The sequence below is a fragment of the Buteo buteo genome, chromosome 27 (genome assembly GCF_964188355.1).
Source record: "Buteo buteo chromosome 27, bButBut1.hap1.1, whole genome shotgun sequence".
In the NCBI taxonomy this organism is placed as follows: Eukaryota; Metazoa; Chordata; class Aves; order Accipitriformes; family Accipitridae; genus Buteo; species Buteo buteo.
This window is the reverse complement of record NC_134197.1, coordinates 13105181-13126048: the sequence shown is the minus strand read 5'-3', so window position 1 is coordinate 13126048 and position 20868 is coordinate 13105181. Positions and strand designations below refer to the sequence as shown.

The following is a 20868-nucleotide window of genomic DNA, read 5'->3' as shown; positions in this document are numbered from 1 at the left end:
TTTTCAAAGTTTAAAAGGATATTTATCAATATCTCTAGGTCTCATTCTGTCTTACTGAGTCTTTGAAACTCTTTTTCACAGCTTAAGTCAGCCACAGATAGAAGTGGCACCATCTGCATTACTGCTGCTCTTGAGTCACGGGGCAAATGCTGGCCTCAGGTTTCCACCTGGAGGGAAATGGTCAGTTTGCTCCAGGTACAATCTCAGGAGTGAAGTAACACCAACAAAGTGTGGCCAGGCAAGGGACCATGAAATGGCAGAGTGCCTAAAATCCAGAAGAATGCTTATCTGTACACTTATCTAGATTTTTTAAAAATATATCCTTCCCCAGATATGAAGAAACGGAGTTCTTCTACATCTCTTCACAGACACTGTTTGATCAGCTTTTCTCCCTCACTGAATAAACTGTTGTACTTACACAGCAATTTCTATCTCCTTGACCTGGTTACTTACCATAATCACACTATCATTACCTCTCTACATTCGCTACATACATATAAACTCACAGCACATAACATATCCCCTGCATGTCATGGCACCCACTAGAAACCCTTTCTCCAGAGCACAAGAAAGAACTAATGGATTTTGCTTTATGTACCAAACTTTTGAGAGTCAGCATATTCAGCAAGTCGATTCTCAGTGCCAAAGGCAGTTGGTTGGTCTAGAACTCCTGATTATTTACAGAGACAGAAATACCACCACAGACTTGAACCTGAAAGCACTTATTTGAGCATTAAGAGGTTTTAAATCTTTCTTTCTGGTATTTCAATGTCATAGAATTAAGATCTTTGGAAGAAATTATCACATTAATTAATAGGCAGAAGCAATTGGATAGGAGTGAAGAACTTGTTAAACCTGGCAATCTGCAAGAATATGAAAAACATGAACAGTTTATGATTGGCTTCTACATGCCTATGTAACACAGAAACCAAATAGAACAAAATTTAAAGCATCCTCTGGAACATATTCATACAAACAGGGTACTAATGCCTTGGTTTTCAAAAGATAAACAAGGTCACTCAGCTACTGGAAAAAAACACAATGGGGATCTCATTTTTACATAATTAGGTACACATTGCCATCAAGCAAAACATCAGATTTTTTTCATGCTTGTCCCACTTCTGTCTTCAATCCACAGAATGGCAATGAATGTCCAGCACAGCCATTAAAAACTGTAGCGGTTTGGGTGTCTAGCTGCAACTGGAATCCAGACCGCCCTCAAATTTATGTAATGTAAACCACTGAATAACATGTCTAACATGCAGGCAACATCACATGCAGATTATGGTGAGACTAGACCACAGAACTCACAAGGCTTTCACTATTCTGAGTACTATAACCTTCCAGCCATGCAGCTTCATGGCTGTTAACAGGTTCTCTTTTTCCCTAATAAAACAGGATGACATGTGGCAAACAGCACCATTTTTCCAAGTCGAGAGCATGTCTTCATCACATCTCTCTTGAGAATTCTGCTGCTGCCTGAGGCACAAGAGAATGAAATAGAAAAAGGCAGAAATACCCAAGGAACAGTCATAAATTCTCCTACTTAAAATAAAAAGGTAAAATTAACATTTCCCCAGGAAATAAAAAGGATATCCTTTTCTAGGAGCTGAGGCTTTAGAAATTCTTAGAACGTAGTTTACTATATTCCTACAAGGATCCCAAGGCCAGTCTGTCTTTCCAAGGCCAATAAGCACAGTCTTTGACTTTCTGATCAGCTGTACATCAGGATTCTATTCATCCCACTTCATCTTCACCAAATCTAGCATTTATATAAGCCTGGGTAGGTTTGGAGACAATCTTATTATGGTATTGTATGGTTATCTCAAGCTTTTATAAATATAAAGAAAAATGTAGGATTAGAAAGAACTTCATGCTGCACATCCTCATCCTTCTTCATTCATTGACCAGTTTCCATCATAACACTAGCTGGCTTCTTGTAATTCCTGAACTTTTAAACTTTCCTTCTAAATACTATTCACTACTTTGAATTTCCTACCCAAATGATGCCCACCTTAGTTTCAGTCCTCCTATCATCTCATTTTATGTTGTTTAATCAGCTTTTCTTCATCCCATATCCAGATACCATATCCCCCTCCCAGGCTCATTTTTACTAGATTAAACAAAACCAGCTCACCTCGTCTCCTGCAGGTGAGACTTTCCATTCCCCAGCCACTGAGGTAACTAATTTCTAAACCCGTTACAAGATTAGCCAGGGCTTTTTCGAACATGGGAGACTAACTGCAAACAATATTCCAGAAGTTCTTCCATTTCCTGCACAGCGGAGTGAAACTGTCTCTATTTCTAATAGCAACACTAAGAGAAAAAATACAGGAATACCCTGCCAGCTTCTGGGACAGAAAAGTTTGTTGCATGCAACCAGTTCTTAGCAAGACATTACAATTTGGTCCTACTAAACTTAATGCCATTCTTCTTTTACCCCTTTAATTTTTCTAAAATAGCTGTTCTTACAATGTCTCAAAGCTGATAACTTTTTTAATACTGCAAACTTCAAAATTAATCTAGAATATGCTAAACTTTACATTGTGGTCCTCTAAACAGGCAAAGCATGATTTGTTTGGGTTTTTTTAAATTAAAATACAATGCAATACAGTGAATTCAACACACTGTCCTTTAGCTGTACTCTTATTCTCAGAAAATTTCCAGTCCTGGTCAACAGACATAACTAATATTCAAAAACTGGAATAAACAGCCACAATGAGCAGCACAGAGATTTTAATCCTATCCACCCGGTCATGGAGAGAACTGCTAAAATCTGGGTTAATCCTTCCAATCCTTAGTCAGAAATGAAAGTCTGTGCAATTGAAATAGTATGCCAGAATTAGATTTGCTTGTGCTAAGGATTCAATTAAGCCAAAAATTAAGATCTGAAATAGCTTCAGTTAAAATCAAAGCAGTGCATTTCTACTGACAGATATTATAATCCAGAAAAGTCATTGTACTGAGACCAAACTCATAGACCTTCTCTCCACAGGAAATTAATTTGGGACAAATCCCAGACACAGATTTTCAGATAGGAGTTTTGTCAAAAAAAGAAAAAAAAAAAAAATCAGCATTTCTCCAAAATGATAATGACAATTGCTCAACTGGAATGCCATGAATAAGGCAGAACCTTCAGTTAGGAAGACCACAGAAATAAAGACAATTACTTATATTGCAATTTTATGAAGCAAATTCTCACAAACACCCTAGTGGCAATTTTAACTACTTTATATTTGTTGCTGTACTCAAAAACATGACATACCCATTAGATATAAAATATTTATCTCGTATCTATTTATCTGTATTGGACAGGGGACTTTTTTATTTTTAGCAGGCTGAGAGATTACACGTCAACATAGAAAATTTTAAAAATGAAGAAAGGAAGATGTCACTCTCCCCAGAGCAATTTCACTTGAAGCTTCTTCATCATTTGATTAAAGCCTGTACAAATCAGGCTGTATTAAATCTAAAACATAACAAATAGTCTGTATTTGCTGCTGCAAGTCTTCAGACTTGTCTATAGACAATTTATGTCAAGCCTGCAGTTTATGGTTGTTTTCTTGATGAAGTTACATATGAGATCACCTTCAAGACCCAGAAAGACAGTATTCCCCTTGAGCCTACAACTGCCACGCCTGCGCCCTCCCGTAACACAAATTACACTCAGCACAGTTACCGTGGGATGCAAAAGTGAAGTGGCAGTAAAACTTTCAGTTACAAACATTTAAAGTCTATAGTAACAGAATAATAGAGGCAAATACTCAGCTGTAGCCTCCATGCCAAGATAGCCAGAGGTTTCAAGCTATTGCATAAGCATATTTCTGTAATCTTTGTTGCTCCAAAGCTGGAAGCTTTTACTCAGGCAAGGCTCTTTGAAGTTACTTTGGGAACTGGCTCTCTGCAGATGGAAAAACAAATGATTAAACCAGCTCAATAGGGAGTCAGACTTATTGTACATACTTGATTTAATAAGAAGCTAAGGGAGGAAAAATGTTGTTTGTTTGTTTTAAATACAACACTAGAATGCCTGTTAAGAAGGAAAATACACCACCATCTGAGCTGAATCAGAAAAGCTGTTTTAATAACAGAGTTTATAACTGGGTCAAACATGCAAATGAAACCTTAAAGTGACCTGGTAAGACAAAAATCTAATTACCAAAATGAAGTTTAAATAGAATATCAGGTTTAACTTAAGTAAAACCAGGTAGCATGTCAACAAATCAATTTACCAGCAGTCCAGTAAGTCATTTGAAAGAGAGCACCCCAAGTACCATTATAACCCTTAAAGTACTGAATCATTCCTTTAACTAGAGACTGCTCTTCTAAGCAGAATATGCCTTAAATCTAATATGCTGCTTGGACTTTCCATCTCAGATATTATGAGGCTATGTCTGCATCTTTATGCCATTTATATAAAGAACATACTAAACCCCTTATTAGAAAGGCAAAAACCCCTCCATCTTCTCTTTACATTGCAACATTCAAATCTTCAGGAAAAGCATTTAAGTAGGCATTAAAGGACTAAATATTTAAAGTATTTGCTTACTTTGCACTTGCTCCTAGTCCTTTACTTCACAATGAAATCAATCATGCCGCAGCCAGGATCCCACAAGCAGGATTTTTGCTTTCCATGTGGGACTCATACCTAACCTGGATGCTATCTTTTCCTAGTAGAAGTATGCTCCTTGACATTTAGAAATGCCTTTGCTGACCTACAGAACTGTTTTCCACATAAGTTATTTAAAACTAAGATTTTGCATGCCTATAACTTGCTTATCAGACAGTAAAAAAAGTAGTAGAATGTGCAAAATGTGCAAAGTTCATTCTTATTTTGGCTTAAGTTTTCCACTGCTTTCAGGCAGTGTCCACTGAGGTGTCCACTGCAGCTTAACAAATCAATAGGACTTATATTGGAGTAAGGATTACTGAGCCGGACCGTTACATTTTATTATTGGATGAAATAACTCACTATTTCAAGATCTCCGCTTCGTACTGTGAAGAAGGTAAATCAGAAAACAGCTCTTCTCAAGCCAACAGTCATCTAATACAAGCAAGCACACTTAGAAAGAAAACAACTGAAGCAAGCACACAAAAAAGATTGGTAAGGCTTTCAATGACCATTAAAGGCACATGTGCTGCAGGTGACAGCTGGCTCCCATAAAAACTTCCCACATGTTCATTTAAATTTTAATTCAGAGACCATGGGATGTGTTTTTATGAGAAATTGGGAATCTGAAAATATTTGTATATAGTGACAAGCTACTGAGCAACTGTTTAGGATAGTTTAAATTTGAAGGTTTTTTTATTATTTACACCTGTCCTAAGTCAGCTATTAAGTGTCATTTCACTTATTCACTGACCATTGGAAATATTCCAGTAACTCTTATGCTATAAAACAGTGCTGGATAGTAAAGAACAGGAAAGCCAAAGAGATTGTAGCCAGAAGCATGTATCCTGGAAAAGGTTAGAAAAGAAAGGCATGTGACATGACTTTTAAAATTGTTAAGACTGGAAAAATGACAGGATGAGTATATCTGGAAATGGCTGTGAAGATCATTTGTTGACTTTAGCCAACAGGGGCAGGGGGTGGCAGTGGTGGAATGTAAACTTGTATTTTTCCTTCCACAAGGGAGTTTGCCCTGCAAAGAACCAAAACTATCCTTGCCTGACACTTTCCTATACTCTATTCTCTGAAGACATTGCTTATTTTCAACCTCATGATACAACCAGTCATTTAGATTACATCAACATTTAAGTAATTCACGATCCATAACTTTGTTCTGTGCACATAACTACAATTTAAGTAAGTAAGTGCCAGTAAACATGAGTCTCAGAATAAAATTTTAAAGCAGCAGCAAAACACATTCACATACAGGGGAGACTGCAGAATCAGCGAGCCACCTAACACTGTGGAAAGCAATTTATTTTCATATATTTTAACTAACAGTCTGTCCTGTCCCCGAGTATTCTGAAGCCAATTATAATTGAATTGAAAATCAATTATAAAAGGGAATCATAAATGTATTTTCAAATGTCAGTTCCTAAAAATCCAAGGTAGCAGGACACAGTAGCCAGCCAAGTGCATAGCAAAATAAAGGGAGGGTTGTATATTTAGGAAAGCCTATAGACTGGCCCTGTCCCAGAGGTTATACTAAAGGAAAAAATAAAAGCAGTAGGGAAATTTTAAATGACATTAAAAGAGAAACGTGCAGACACCAATACATCAATTTCCAGATACTTAACTACAGCCTGGACTCCCTACATTGCACCAGGAAAAGCCAATGTCCCCCTATATGAGTATGTAAAGCTGGTCAATGAATGCAGAAGGAATCACTTAGGACAGGAGAAGAATTGCCCAAAATCCCAGGGCCAGGAACCCTGAAGAGATACTGAGATGGAAACTGCTCAGGGTTTCAAATATGGTTTTCTCATACTTCTTTCTTCACAAATAGATCACTAGCACCAGCAATTCCTATTGCTGGTTTATCACCAGCTCAGCTCTTCACCATTACACTAGCTTACCTGGTTTAGTTTCCCATCCTTTCTCTATTTTCTGCTTATTAAACAGGCTTAGCTTAAAGTCATAACAATTTTTACGTTCTTCTTGGGATTCCAGAGAATTTTTATTTGCTTCAATTAATCTTATTTTAGCACGACTATCATCTACACTTTGTGTACACTGAAAGAGTCCCAGTACTCCTAACAGTAAGGGATACATATTTTTAAGCCAAGAGGTATATTCTCTCCTAGCCAACCTCGCTTCTGCCAGAAGTGAACTAAGGTAATAAATGGGGGAAAAAAAAAATAAAATCCAAACCACCCTAACTGTAACACTAGGGTGACAGCCAAATATAAAGTAGAATAGCAAACAGATGGGATGCAGATGAAGACAGCATAACAGGAGGGTGTTTGGAGGCAGCTGTTTGGTGGAAAGAGATTTGCATATAGAATGGACTGGATAAGAAACACACAGTCTAAGAGCAAACGAAGGAAGCAAATGGTTTTTTACAACTTCTATACCAGTTTGCTGTTACATAGTTAAGTGATAGAGCTTAATGTTTTGCATGCTGAGCATTGGAGTCATCCACAACATCTCTCACTAGAAAACAGATTCCACAACAGAAAATTTCAGCCTTTTTGCAGATAACAATAGTCAAAATGCAGATGGAGAAATGAGAGGAGAGGATGGCAAACAGATCAAAATGAAACAAAGGAGAGGGATAGCTTATTTACTACAAATATAATGTGACTATTGAAAATAAACCAGACCATCCTAAATAGTACTTGACTAGAATACAGAGACACTTTCCAAAGTTTTTGCATCTGTTTTCTTATGATGAATTCACAAGCCTTATCTCATCCCAATTAGGTACTTCATATAGCTCTGATGCCTCTGCCAACACAATTTACCCAGAACTCTTAATTAGCCTCACACACAAAAAATAACATGTAATTGGTCTGGCAATTATATGTTTCTGTAACTTCTAAAAGCAAGTCATTGTAGGAATGTTGCACACTTAGAACAGATTACCTTAATTCTATTTTCTGTTTATTCAATTATAACTTTCATTCCTAATTGTATTGTAAATTGTGTTGGGCTGGAAGGTGGATATAAAATCCCTGCTCTTTCCTGTTTCATAGTGGTTCTATGTATGCAGTGTGTTTCCACTAGACACAAAATCAATGTAGTGATTAGACTACAATAGACTGCAAAGCAGTCCTATTGTTAATTCTAGTCACGTGGAGAGACAAGTTGGTCAGCACAAACAGACAAAACTTTGTATCAACAAAATCACAGGCAGAAATCTTGAACCAAAAGTTAGGACACTTAAAAAGAAAAGAAAAAACACTGTCAAGAAAAGGAATCAAAAGGAAAAGATAAGCAGCTTCCCACCCAGCAATCCCTTGAATGAAACAGGTTTATAGAAATATCTTGCTCTGAGATGCACAAAAGGCAAGCTATAAATAGTTATGCACACTGAGCAGAGGCCGTGGAGCAAGACCAGCACTGGTGTTCAGTCATACTGCAGCAGGTAACTTGTGACAAGGAAACAGTCCAGCCTATCTTCATTAAAAGCCTCAAAGGAAATTACTTTCCCAAACCTTTGATGGAGATAGAAAGCCTAAAACACTGACTGAAGAGTCATCTGGTAATGAAGCACCTCCCCAAGAGAGCTTACTCAAAACCTAAATAACGGGATACATAATTTTAAAGTTGAAAGGTGCATGGTCTCGATCTGAAAAAAAATCTACTTTATCCAGGCTACTCAAAGATGGGTGTATGTGATCCTACTGGGAGATTACACTACTGTCAGCCAATTCAGCACGCCAAACCACTATTACTTGTAGGCTCCATCCTGAGGAGTAGGTAAATCAATGTACTTGAAGAAAAATATTAAAAGCATGAAGATGACAACCTTTCATTCTCTCACCATTCCTCTCCACCTTCAGCAAGGGAATCTGGCAGAAAGCAGGGAGAAGAACCTGCATGTATACCAAACACAACAGACTTAGCTTTCTCAGACCTGATCACGCCTAAATATGAAACAAAAGATGACTTCCAAAAGAAATGGAAGTCATTTTGGAGCTGTATGCAGAACATTAGTGTTTTAATCAAATCTCATCCACAGCCCTCCAATGTGCCACTTAGTGTATTACAACCAAAAGGGACTGCACTCTAGCTTTGAATTTGTCCCTGTCCAAATACAGGTTAATCTTGCTAAGCATTCTCTGTTCTATAAATGTACAAGCAAATGGAGATGTTTCACTGTTGCCCATGGCTCTAGAAGTTTAGGACCAGCTTATGACCTCAGATATGTTGCTGGATTTCCTAGATCGGTTTTAGTGCAGTCTCTGTGGCAGAGGAGATTAGGGGCGTAGGAATGGATTAAACAAACTGTCTAGAGATATAAATTTATGATTTGTTTCTTTAATCTGCATGTAAAGCTTAAAGAGTCAGTATTCAAACAAAACCTTAGTCACAGATTTGGACTAGAAACTGTTGCTTTTTCAAGAGGTTTAAATCAATCACAGACATTGATCAGGGAACCCCGTGTACTCCTCGGCCCACCCCAGTAGGCAATAATGCCTCATGCCTGAGGCCCAGAAGGCACAGACCTTTCTCCAGAGGAATTTTGCTCTTCCCTAAATAAGAGATAAGTCGTACAACTGGGACTTCCTTCTCTTTCTAAACACTCAGGCTTTTTGATCACTTAAGCTTCACGTGTATGGAAAGTACAGGGAAAATTGCTGTTGGGAAAGGTGAGATAATGTTAACTGCATACCACAAATTTACAGCTGCTGGACACCAGGTAACCTCCATCTGCGACTTGGAATACCATGTTTGCACATCAGGAAACAAGCTAGTTTTCCTGTTGGTTGTTCAGCTTTTGTACTACATTTCTTCTACACACTTTAATTTCTCTCCGAAATATTCCCTTCTAACCAATCTTATTTCCAGTTCTGGTTTCACACAAAGCCTGTGAATCTCAACTTTCTCTGACCCAATAAATCAAGTCTCAGGACAGGGGAAGATACATCACCATGGGCCTTCTAGCACAGCTTGTTTGAGTGCAAATACTCAAAAAGAAATGCTTGCCAGCTGCTACGCATTTACACAAGAGCACAAAAGCTTTTCCTAGAAACAACGGGGAGACCCAAGCATAATCCAGGAGCAGCACTGTCTCTCTGGGGCCACAAGACCCCCAGCTAGGTCTCCATCTGGAGAAGCCGGGGGGGCCTCATCCGGAGGGTGAACATGCCGTGTCACTGGAGCTCTGCACTCAGGGAACTAAACCATGTCCGTTTTTACAAACTGTGCATCTAGCTTATGCACCTCAGTTGCAAGCACAGGGTTTTTCTCCTAAGGACATTAACTCTAAATCTAATATAAATAGCCAATGATGCTGCTATAGTTTATTTTCTTCTGTACTTCACTGAAATATCTCAAGGATTTAAACAAACAATATGGTGACAGATGGTGTGGAGACAATCCAGGCTGGGCTCCCTCACTAAAATCCACACAACTTCATAGCTCCAGTAAAGAGGGGAGGCAGAAGAGGAAGAGGAAGGGGGAGGAGGGAAGAGGGGGAGAAAAGCTGGCCAAGATGACCACAGATTTCTAACAAATAAAAACAGTTGTGGACTGCAAAGCTTCTCTGTTCTTCTATACACAGCTCTTTGTACCATCACCAATGTAGGCAGATCTACCCCAGATATCTTCCAAGCAAGTCCAAAAAAATTATAAAGAAATTCTTCAAATTAAATTGTTAGTCCAAGTAAGTGACAAATAAAACACACTATTAAACTGTCTATCCAAATCATCTAAGTATCCTCTCAAAAATAATTAATAGATGAAACACGAAAAATGTGTTTGATGTGATATCAAGGCCCTACTGTTCACTGTATAATTTTATTAGGATGAATATTTTCAGGTATGTTCTCTGGATATATTCCGATTGCCAGAAATGTTTTACATGCTTTATAATAGTCTATTATTACTTTGTAACTTAAAGGGAATAATTTGAGATTTTATATTTGAGAATGTCCTTGGGAAAAAATTCCAAAAATGCCACCTGGAATGTCTGCAAGCAGAAAATTATGTTGAAAGTCTGCTATGTTATAATTACCTACAGACAGGTAATAATTTGGAGAGATTGCATGGATGATCTACGACAGTGACCTACTAGCAGTTTTAAAATGCTGTTGGTCCAAAGACACTTATGGATTTCTATATTCAAGAACTGTAAGAACAGACAGTTTGAAGAGAAAGCAAACAGTATCTTTGAGATGAAAGTCTATTGCCCTTATTGCAAATGACTAGATCCAAGTGAAGCCAAACATTCCTCCCTCCTAAAAAAGAGTTGTTTATAGGATCCCACCCTGCACCCTGGGCTCAGCTGCAACTGTGTCAAGTCAAGCAAGCTTTTAAAAAAAAAAATAAGAACCTACCCACACCTGAGCTACATGAAAAATCAAGCCAGCTCTAGAAGACTTCAATTTCCTACAATCTGCTTATTAGTTACAGAAATTCCCAATCTCTTCCAAATTACCTTCCTTCTACTTAGGAAAATTGAATCCTCCCTTCAACTCCACAAGAGTGACAGTTCAAGTCTACTCTCATGGTATTCCAGGAAATCCTTCATGCTTTCCTTTGCTAAATTAAGAGGGAAGCTTTTGCATGGACAAGAGAATGAGGAATAATATAATCATCTCAGAAATAGCTAGGAAAATCCTTTAGAAAAGAAAAGAGAGAATGGGGGAGAGAAAGCAAGAAAGCAAGGCTCACATCATTAATATAACACTTCTCTGAGTTCTGAGACATAGCTCAAAGCAGTGAACACTGCAGCTCTCGCTGTTAAAGCTTTACTTTCTCATAGCAATGACAGTACAAGAATAGTAATGTAAACCTGCATGCTGTATCATAACCACCTCACGCTCCCAGACCACTGGCTCCTAGAAGAAAAGCACAAGATATTGTATCCACTCACTTCATTCACCTCAGTAAGAAAGAGTTCAAGCACGTTTTTAACCATCTAATAACAGTGATTATGGCATGTGTGCGTAAAAGGTACGACCGCAGATTACGAGCCTAGTTCTAAAAATCTTTATGGATGTGCAAGGCAACTTTTTTTAAAAAAAATACATATGGATTGACTTTTATGGATATGGTCAAGTAAACACAAGTTTCCAAGAGAAGGTCAATGGTACATTTTTGTTGCAGTTCAAATTAAAAATGAAAATATCTGAAAGTTATGCTTCCCAAAGCAGCATTAGTACAGCTAGAAGGAAAGAAAGTCAAATTCAACTGCTTCTTTAAAAGAGGCAGAAGGAATAGTGCAATGGAATAGTGCAAGCTACTATATCTAGACCTAAAACATCAGTTACGTGAATACAGATTTTTTTCACTAAAGCATTTATTCAAGTACAGTTTAATCTTCCAGTCTTTTGTGGCACCAATCGAAGCTAAAGTTAATATCCTCAGGAGTATAGTGCCATACACATGCCAATATCAGTTAACAGTAAGGGCAGGAATGAAAAGTTACAAAATTTAGATTTAAGATTTTCTGTAAAAATACAGGACTGCTTTGATGAGCCAACTAGATGAGCTGGACAGAAATCTATATAACACATATGGAAGACATGCAAATTGATGGGCACACTCCATGAAGTATGATCTCCAGAAAAGATTCCACAATAAAAAACAAACCCAACACACCTCCCCACCACCATTCATCACAATTTTTAAAGCATAAGAATTGAAGTACATTTATGCATAGTGCAAATGTGAAGTGTGGCTTTTGAACTTTTTTTTTTTTTTACTTTTTTTTTTATATGATCACTGTGCTATGAGGATACATGGCAAAGAAGTTGTAAGATATGTAGAGGAACTTTAAGAGCAGCGTACAAAGTCATGAACAGATAAGGAAGTGTAAATTCTCAGTACCAGAGCCAGTAGTCTGGGTGTGCTCTGCTCATAGTTACAAGGCTGGGCTTAGAGTTCTGGTTTGCACAAGTGCGGTGCAGTTTTTGCATCTCAGGACTGAGGAAAAACAGAGCAATTCCAGCTATAATGAGCTGAAAATGACAGGTAACGCAAACATCTGCGAGTATTTCAGTAAAATACCTGAAAAATGTCCACCAAAAGAATGAACAAGATTTAAAAGTACAGTTCCACTCACTACTTATTCACAGTTAGGCGTCTTCACAAATACCCCAGCAGCACTATAGAGTGCGGGGGGCCTGGCGGAGGCGTGGAATACGAGTCAGCAGTGCACCCTTCTGGTGATAAAGCCTGGCCAGGCTGCATTAGCCAGAGCACAGCCAGCTGCTTGAGGGAAGGGATTATTCCCCTCTTGGGTACTCGTGAGGCCGCGTCGGCAGTCCTCTGTCCAGTTTTGGGTTCCCCCACACAAGACATCAATATACCGGAGTGAGTCCGAAGGGCTGGAGTGCAGGAGGTGCAAGAAGAGGCTGAGGGAACTCTTTTCCCCAGAAAAGAGACAGGTAAGGACAGGTGTAATTGCAGCCTACAGCTACACAGAGACAGAGCTGGACTCGGAGACTCACAGCAAAAGAACAAGAGCCCGTGGTCATGGTACAGAGGGAAATTCTAATGAGATATAACAAAAATATTTGCACGGTGAGAAAGGTTAAGTACTGGAACAGATTGCCCAGAGAGGATGTGGTATCTACATCCATAGAGATATTCAAAACTTGACTGGATGATCTGATCTGACTTTGATGTTAGCTTGTCATTGAGCTAGCGCTGGGTTAAACAAGCTCCAGTGATCCCTTCCAACCTCAGCTGCTCTATGATTCCACGTTTACTATTTTGGAGGAGGATGGGGGTAAAAAGGAAAGGTGAAGGTGGTGGTAGATGCAAAAGGGATTTTATACTAAACAATTAAGAGTGTTTATTGCCAATATTATCAGCAGAAAGAATAATGAAGAATGGTAGTTTAACCATATACAGTACTTATTTTCTGGAAAAGCAAAGATCTATTTTGCATAACATTTCCAGAGCTGTTTCAAGAAGCATCGCTTTGTAATAGCCCTTTTGGAGAATTACCCTCACCTTTAATGCTGTTTGGCTATGCATTATAACTGTCAGTAGTTCCATGACAATAAAATGCTTCAAGCTATGTCTTTCAGAAAGATTTCTAATGAGAAGCTAGAAAGACTTAATTCTGCAATGCAAAAGCAGTGTGGTTCAAAGATGCTAGGTATTCCTGGATGTATTTATAATACATAGGGGCTTTTTCCCCACTTGTGAAGGAAACAAATCTTTTATTATTGTCGCAGAACTAACCATGATGTTCTGCTTTAGAAAAGTATCACAGACACTCTCCTTATAATGATAGCATGTGGTGAAACAAATGTAACTAATTTTAAAATCAAATGCTCAAGTCAGGAAACAGTTCCTAAGTAATGTTTGGTTTGAGATCCCTCAAATGTCAACAGACACAAGATGAATAAACAGCCAGTCTGTTTTCAGCATCCTCCAAGGGATGCTGATGCACAGCAGGTTGGCACAGATGCCCCAGACACAATTCTCATTTTGTTTCAGTAGACTATCCCACATCTGAATATGTTTTAAGTCTGTGGCAGAATTGGGGACCAAAGCCAAGGAGCAGTTCACTGGCAGGAGAGTTCCTGCCAACAGCAGGTGATAAAATCAGCTGGAGGCAGAGCATGTGGCGCTGTCCAAAGGGTATCTCTACAGCGCAGTTGGGATCCGGTAGGTACCATACATCCTTAAGTGTCACATTGGTTTATTGGTAGGGTTTTGACAGCAGATGTCAGGTGACGGCAGATCAGCTAGGTTCAGAAAATATTCCAGTTTTGTTGGCTTCACATGCCTGTCAATTTTCATAGTCTGTATCAAGCAACATATCTCCTCAGCTGGTGCAGGCAAACTTTAACCAAACTGAAGCACAGTACAGCCAGCTGGGCCAACGGAGGAGGCAGTCTAAACTACGCACCGTTCACAGCAGATGTTCGCACGGGAACTCAGTACTTCAAAAGCTGTATGTCCTGCATTAATCACTGCATACTCCAAATGTGGGCATATCTCATATTTAGAAACCCAAACCAACTTTTTATTTTTTAAAGAGATGGCTGTTCATGTGAGATTCACATTGACATAGTATTTATTAGCCATAGAGAATATGGTAAGCTTATCTACTCTGAGTCATTCCAGTAAAGTCTTTAGCAGTATAGAGCATTATAGATGATTTCTTTTTTCTGTGCCTTCAGTTTAGTTCACATTTAGGACAGTTAAGCAGTGTATAACAACCACCTGGCACAGAATTCACTGAACTGTTGTGCCACCTTTGTGTCAGCCATGCTCAGTAGACTACAGACAAACAGGTACTACACACACACACTTTGAAGTGTCTTCTAAAACACAGTACCAGCATAATGCCACAGAAGAGGAAAATATCTTCTAGAGCCACACAGTAAGGACATAAATGAAATGGCCATTAGCGTGCCAGAGAACCACATCTACAAGCAAGAATGGGACCAAGCATCTTTTTTGCATACCCAGCCATCTCAGTGTATGAGACAAAACAGAAGAATTTAAACACCGATCAAATTCACAATTTCACCAACACCCATGTGTTTCAGCTAAAATCCTGACACTGACTTGGAAGACAGATTTTACATTTGCAGTCCTTCTCCCTCAGACTTCATCTCCTCTGCCTTTATGACAGCACTGTGAATTTCACCTTCCACTCCCAGGAATTCATTCCTAAATAAATGCTTAATTGAGAGACATATGCAAGTCTCATTCCTATGATGTTCCAAACCCAGCTCCAAGACATTGCACGTTGCAAAAGCCAAGTTAAAAACTAAGGCAATTTTAGTTATATGGGCAAACAATTCTTTCAGCCAATTCAAGCTACTGAAGACAGCTTGTTAGATTGCCTTAACACACAAAAGAACAATTTTGATTTCCCAAGTGGAAATCTTAGAAGCCACGTTTCAGCACAAAAATGTTTTATTAGCAAACTGTGATAACCCCTAAATTCAAAGACAGTGATATAATAATGACAATATTAGCATACAATGAAAATAGTATTAACTTACTGACACAAGAAAAATACAATCTATTTCATTTTCTAGAGGCTCCTACATAAAAGTAAAAAATAGATCTGTATCAGTAACATCCTGCATCTGCTACCGAGCATGAAGTCAATTCCGTAAGGATTTCTGCCAGCGTTTCATCACTCAGCACTGCCTGGGATCTTCAAATGTTCTTATGCTGGCATAGAAAGTTGAGTGAAACATGTACCAAATAAAATTCCTAAATATATATTAAGCCAGCTTTATAAAGATGGGTAAATCTGTACAGTAATTTCAAAGCACATGAAATAACTGCGTCTGTAACTTGGTCACTGCAATTACATTTAAGATAGTAGCATTGACTAGAATGATCTTTCCATATAAATCAAGATGTCAAAGCCATTGTTATAGAATATCTGCTATAATTCAGCACTTACTGTCTTCCCCTGGTATGACATAAGTTTTAAAGGCAGGCCATTCCAAATACCAAGAGAGAGAGATCGCTTATCCCAGTGGAAAAAGTCTTTTCCAGAGGTGAAGTTTCAAAAGTTCACAGCTGATTCCTCAACTGTAACTAATCATTGCATCTTTCCTGCTTCTTTTCCCCCCCTCAGGTTACAAAACAATGTATCTGGACCACTTCACTTTCAGATGGATTCGGAGAGCTCTTTAATATTCAAGTACTATGCTAAAAGCCCCTTATAAAGAATAACAGTATTTAATGAATAAGAAACCCTAAAGGGTACAAATATCAGGAAATAAGTTACAATTAACATTGAAAAGCCTGGTGTGCTGGAAAACCAGTAAATTACTTCCCACAATTGAATTCCCTCTTCAGCTCTCCTTTTACGCCACGGTGGGAGCTCCTCTCAGACTTTCAGGCCAAGCAGCAGTCCATGCCAGAGAATTTAGTCCTGCGCGGTGCTAAGCACCTGTTTCAGAAACAGCAGTGATCACTTTACAAGATCAATGCTGCAGTGCCAGCAAGGATTTTTTTTTAAATTGTTACAATGTCAAGCAACATGAGCTGGGTACGTGAGTCACTTTTGTCATTCCAGTCTCATGACAGATTACACAGAGATGTTTTCCAACAAAACAATTTGTTATTATCTCCAGAGTTCAGACAACCTCAGTGTGGATTTTCATGCACTATAATAGGAAATTTGAAGTATCTGGTTAGCAAAAATCTAATTTAATAAATACAGTGAATGCAAGAGCTGGTTCAAGTTTGCAGGACTACTTAATTTATAGACTGTAGTAGATCACAAGTCCAGCTTAATACGATTGTCCTATTACTACTATTGTCCTCAAATACATTCAGGTCTAGTGCGTGCTTTTTCTTATAAGCACTGCAGAGTATCTCTTTACAATTTTAAATCTTAACCCTAAAATCATTTTATTGACCTACTATTTTGAGGTCGTTTTTACAGCCATATATCATATTTGCTAGTAAAATTTCTAAACTGACCAGCATTCAGTGTGCTGGAGAGTAAAATTTCATCAAGCCTGCTTTTACAATGGACAGAAAATTGAGTTTCAGGCATGAACCCCAAAATATTTCAGAATATTTGATGAATGATCAATGAGGACACTGCTCCATATATTCTTTCTTTTTTAAAGTACAGACATAAAATTAGAAGCACCTTTTTTTAACTGCTTGTAGTGATTATTCACAATAGAGACCAACACAGTGAAGTACATTAGACTAGCAAAGGCTTTTAATAAATTTTCCTACCTTATCTGCCATTATCATGGAGGCCCCACCATGAATTCCAAGAATTGGAATAGAAGTCTGAGACGAAATAAAATCCAAAATCTGAGCTACTGCCTCCTGATCAGTATCATCTCCAAAAACCACTCCATGGATCTTGGTGCCTGACATCAAGTCGCAAACATGCGTTATGATGCTCTTAGGGTCAGTCTGGTTCACCAGAAGGGTCACTACATTGACATCAACAGTCAGGTCTGCTGACATTTCCCTGGTCCAGAGAGCTCTGATATCTCTCTCTGTGATATACTTGGTCCTTCCCAGAATCACTGCAATGTTCAGGATGGGATAACTTTTCTCCGCTCCACGAACAAGATCCAAAGGCGCCAGAAGAGCTTGGAGCACCAGGAGAGCACAGCCAATTTTCCTCATCTTTGCCAGCTTTATCCCCTGTAAAAGTGATCACATTGTATGAGAAAAACAACAGAGAGGAAAAAAATATATACTGTGTTTCTCCAATGAAGGTTTTAAACAGAAAGCTTCTGGACACAATGCAAACTTTAGCAGCTTTTTATAATACATTCTTCACCTTAGTTTCAATTCAAGCCTCTCATATCCCCTCAGAAAGTTGGCTTGCCAATGACAGTATTACAGCTGGTCTCCTGCAAGCAAGGCAAAAAATGTAGCACAAGTTCAGAGGAAAGACCCATTAAAAGTCTTCCTGGATGGCCAACAAAATCAAAATGACTGACGTAATTTAAAAAAGACATTAGCATCCTTCTCTTTGACGTTGCCGTCCTAAAACAGGTAAAACACAGAAATCTATTTTCCTTTGTCCAGAATGTCTATTTAAAATTTAGTCACAGTCTAACGGGAAGAGGTGCTTTAGCTCAAAACGAGAGAAGCGAGCCAGGGGTCTGCTGGAAACCCCAGTCCGTACACTCCATACATCTCACAGCATCCCAGAACCATGCTGGTTTATTTCTGAAGGTCTCTCCTAGACAGCTGCTGCTCAAGCACAGTCTACTGCATTTCTGGAACAGATTCAGAAGCACAATATTCTATCTTAATTCTTCTCCCTCCTCTTAACGCGGCATTCACTTGAGCATCTCAGAACTGCTGATCTCAGACACAAAGTTGTCACTGGTGTTGAAGGGGAGGGTGTTCCATAAATGAGCATCACTGCATTGGTTTACTTCATGTCTTCACTGAATCTCTGTAGGGGGCTGAATATAGACAGAGTAGGACGGGGAGAGAGATGAGCCATAGAAGCGATCTGAACTATCTGAAGGAGGGAGAAGAGGCAGAGCAGGTCTGACTCTGCAAGATCTCCGTTTCTGTGCCCCGAGGGATTTCCACCCCCATAACTGGCTCTCTGCTAGCTGCAAGAAGGGAGTCCCTGTGCCACATAAAGCCAAGCTTGTTGCAAAGCGTCACCAGAAAACACTAGCGAGGCTGTCCAATCAGGGGTGGCATTCTGCAGATCTCCCTTCTCGTCCTGCAAGCCCTATCTCCATCATCAATCAGAATCATCTGCTGCTGAAACGCACGCCAAGACAAGGGCTTGCTGTATCACCACCTCCCTTCGGGGCTGACGAGGGGATGAGCACTTGAGAGACCGTTTAACTGCACCTCGGTGCCACTCTGCTTCCCAAGCCAGGGCACTGCGGGCCGGATTCCCACCGCCGCAGCACCGGGGGCAGCACGGAAAGCGGTAGGAATAAACAACCCCAGGTGCCCGCGGACGCGAAGCCGCTTCGGCTTCCTCCAGCCCCCAGGAAATCACGGCTAGAATAACGAACAACGCGCACACGACCCCCCCTTCGCCCGCCACGGGCACGGTTCACTCCCCGTACCGAACCGAACCGAACCGCACCGGGGAGCGCCCCCGGCTCCCCCGGCCGCGCCGCGGCGCCACGGCGCCCCCTGGCGGCCGCGGGGGCGCCGTCCCACGTACCCAGCGCCTCAGGAGACGGAGCGGCGGCGGGTGCCGGTGGTGCCGGTGGTGCCGGTGGTGGTGCAGGGCATGCCGCGGCCGCGGGCATGTCGCGCCCCTCGGTGCCCGGGCTCAGGGGCGGCCTCCGCGCCGCTGGCCGCACGCGTGATCCCCGCCGCAGCCTGCGAGAGACATCGCATCCCGGGAGGGCAGCTAGGGGGACAGGGAGACAGGCAAAGGGGGGCTGGGGGGGGGGGGGGGAACGGGACAACGGGGGGAGAAGAGGAGACGGTGAAAAGGCGTTAGTCCGGTTGCAGATTTGACAGGGGGGGGAAATAGATTTCCATCTCATGTGGCACGTGAACCGAAATAAAGTGACTACACTCAAAAGTTCCCTCCGCTTCACTTAGGAAAGAGCTTAAATTTATTTCTAAGAGCAGCGCCCGTGAGCCCCCAGCCGTCCGGGAAACGTCCCTCAGCCTATCCAGGTCAGGAAAATCCTGGGCTCCCAACTGCCCGTTTGCTTCCACGAGAAACGCACGGGGGTGAGCTCTAAGGGAAGAGACGTCCAACCTGGAAAGAGCAGCTAGAAGCAAACTAATTCACATGATCAAGGGCAGGAGTTTTCTTGACAGGTTCAAAACAAGCTTAATCTGGAAAACGGCTAAATCGGTGTGGGATAAAGCTCTTTTTGATCTTGTAAGGGAACAGATTCATTCTCAATTTAGCCTAAGCAAACCCAGGGAGACACATTCTAGCAGATCCCTCCACGAAAAGCTCGCAACGCTTTGCTTTTCCATTCGCTATTTCCAGTAAATATGCATAAGGAGACTTCTTCAAGCAGCCCCAGCTAAATGTAGGACGCTGGCGCGTCAGGCAAAGGCAACCGGCGGTCCCTAACCGGTCCTCGGTGCCGACTAGAAACTAAGAGCCAAGCACCGAACGGCGAGAGCCGGCAGCGCTGCCATCCCTGCGCGGCCCCCGCCGCCGCCGAGCCCCTTCCCAACTACTGGGCGCGTATGAGTGCTGGCCAAAAAGGCAATACTTACTGCATTCTCCCTCCCCATAGTGCCAGTCTAAAGATCCTCAAAGTCATTTCAGTAGATTCCTTTGCAAACAACGAAGTGGAAAATAGGTCCCTTAACGCCTGGATTTCATCCTGCAACTTGTTCCCACCGCAGTAAATACAAGCCCGGCAGCTCTTTATGGCTTGAAATCCCGCATGATCAAGTTTTAGCAGAGCCGTTGCAACTGAGATTTGCTCTGTACTTTTGGCAGGAGGCATTTACGTGTCTTCATCTTTTTTTTCCTCTTCTTTTTTTCCTCTCCCCCCCCCTTTTTTGGTTGTCTCTCTTTTTTTTTTTTTTTTTTTTTTTTCTGTTTAAAGGGCAATTGCGTTATCGCTGCAGCAGCTCCCCAGGACGGCAGCCTCTCGGAGCCCCCGCGCTCCTCTCGGCTTCTTGGAAGCGGCGGGGACTGGCAGCGCCGGTTCCTGAAGGGGCGGCGGGATCCAGCCGGCTGCCGCCGCGCGGGGGTGGGGGGGGGCCGCCTGCGCGCCGCGGCGGGCTGAGCGCCGCTCCGCTCCGCCGCCCCCGGCACCGCCGCCCTTTGCAGGGGCGAAGCGCACGGGCGCAGCGCACGGGCGCCTGGTCGA

The 20868-nt window shown here is 41.0% G+C and overlaps 1 long non-coding RNA gene across 1 annotated transcript; it reads right to left on the bottom strand.

Annotated features, from left to right (window-relative positions):
• Positions 1-17316: 17316 nt before the first annotated feature.
• Positions 17317-20383, bottom strand: LOC142045193 (uncharacterized). Its single transcript, XR_012654536.1, has 3 exons — positions 20264-20383; positions 19236-19458; positions 17317-17728 (listed from the first exon to the last, which is right to left on the bottom strand). It is a non-coding gene; the product is annotated as an uncharacterized LOC142045193 (long non-coding RNA).
• Positions 20384-20868: the final 485 nt, after the last annotated feature.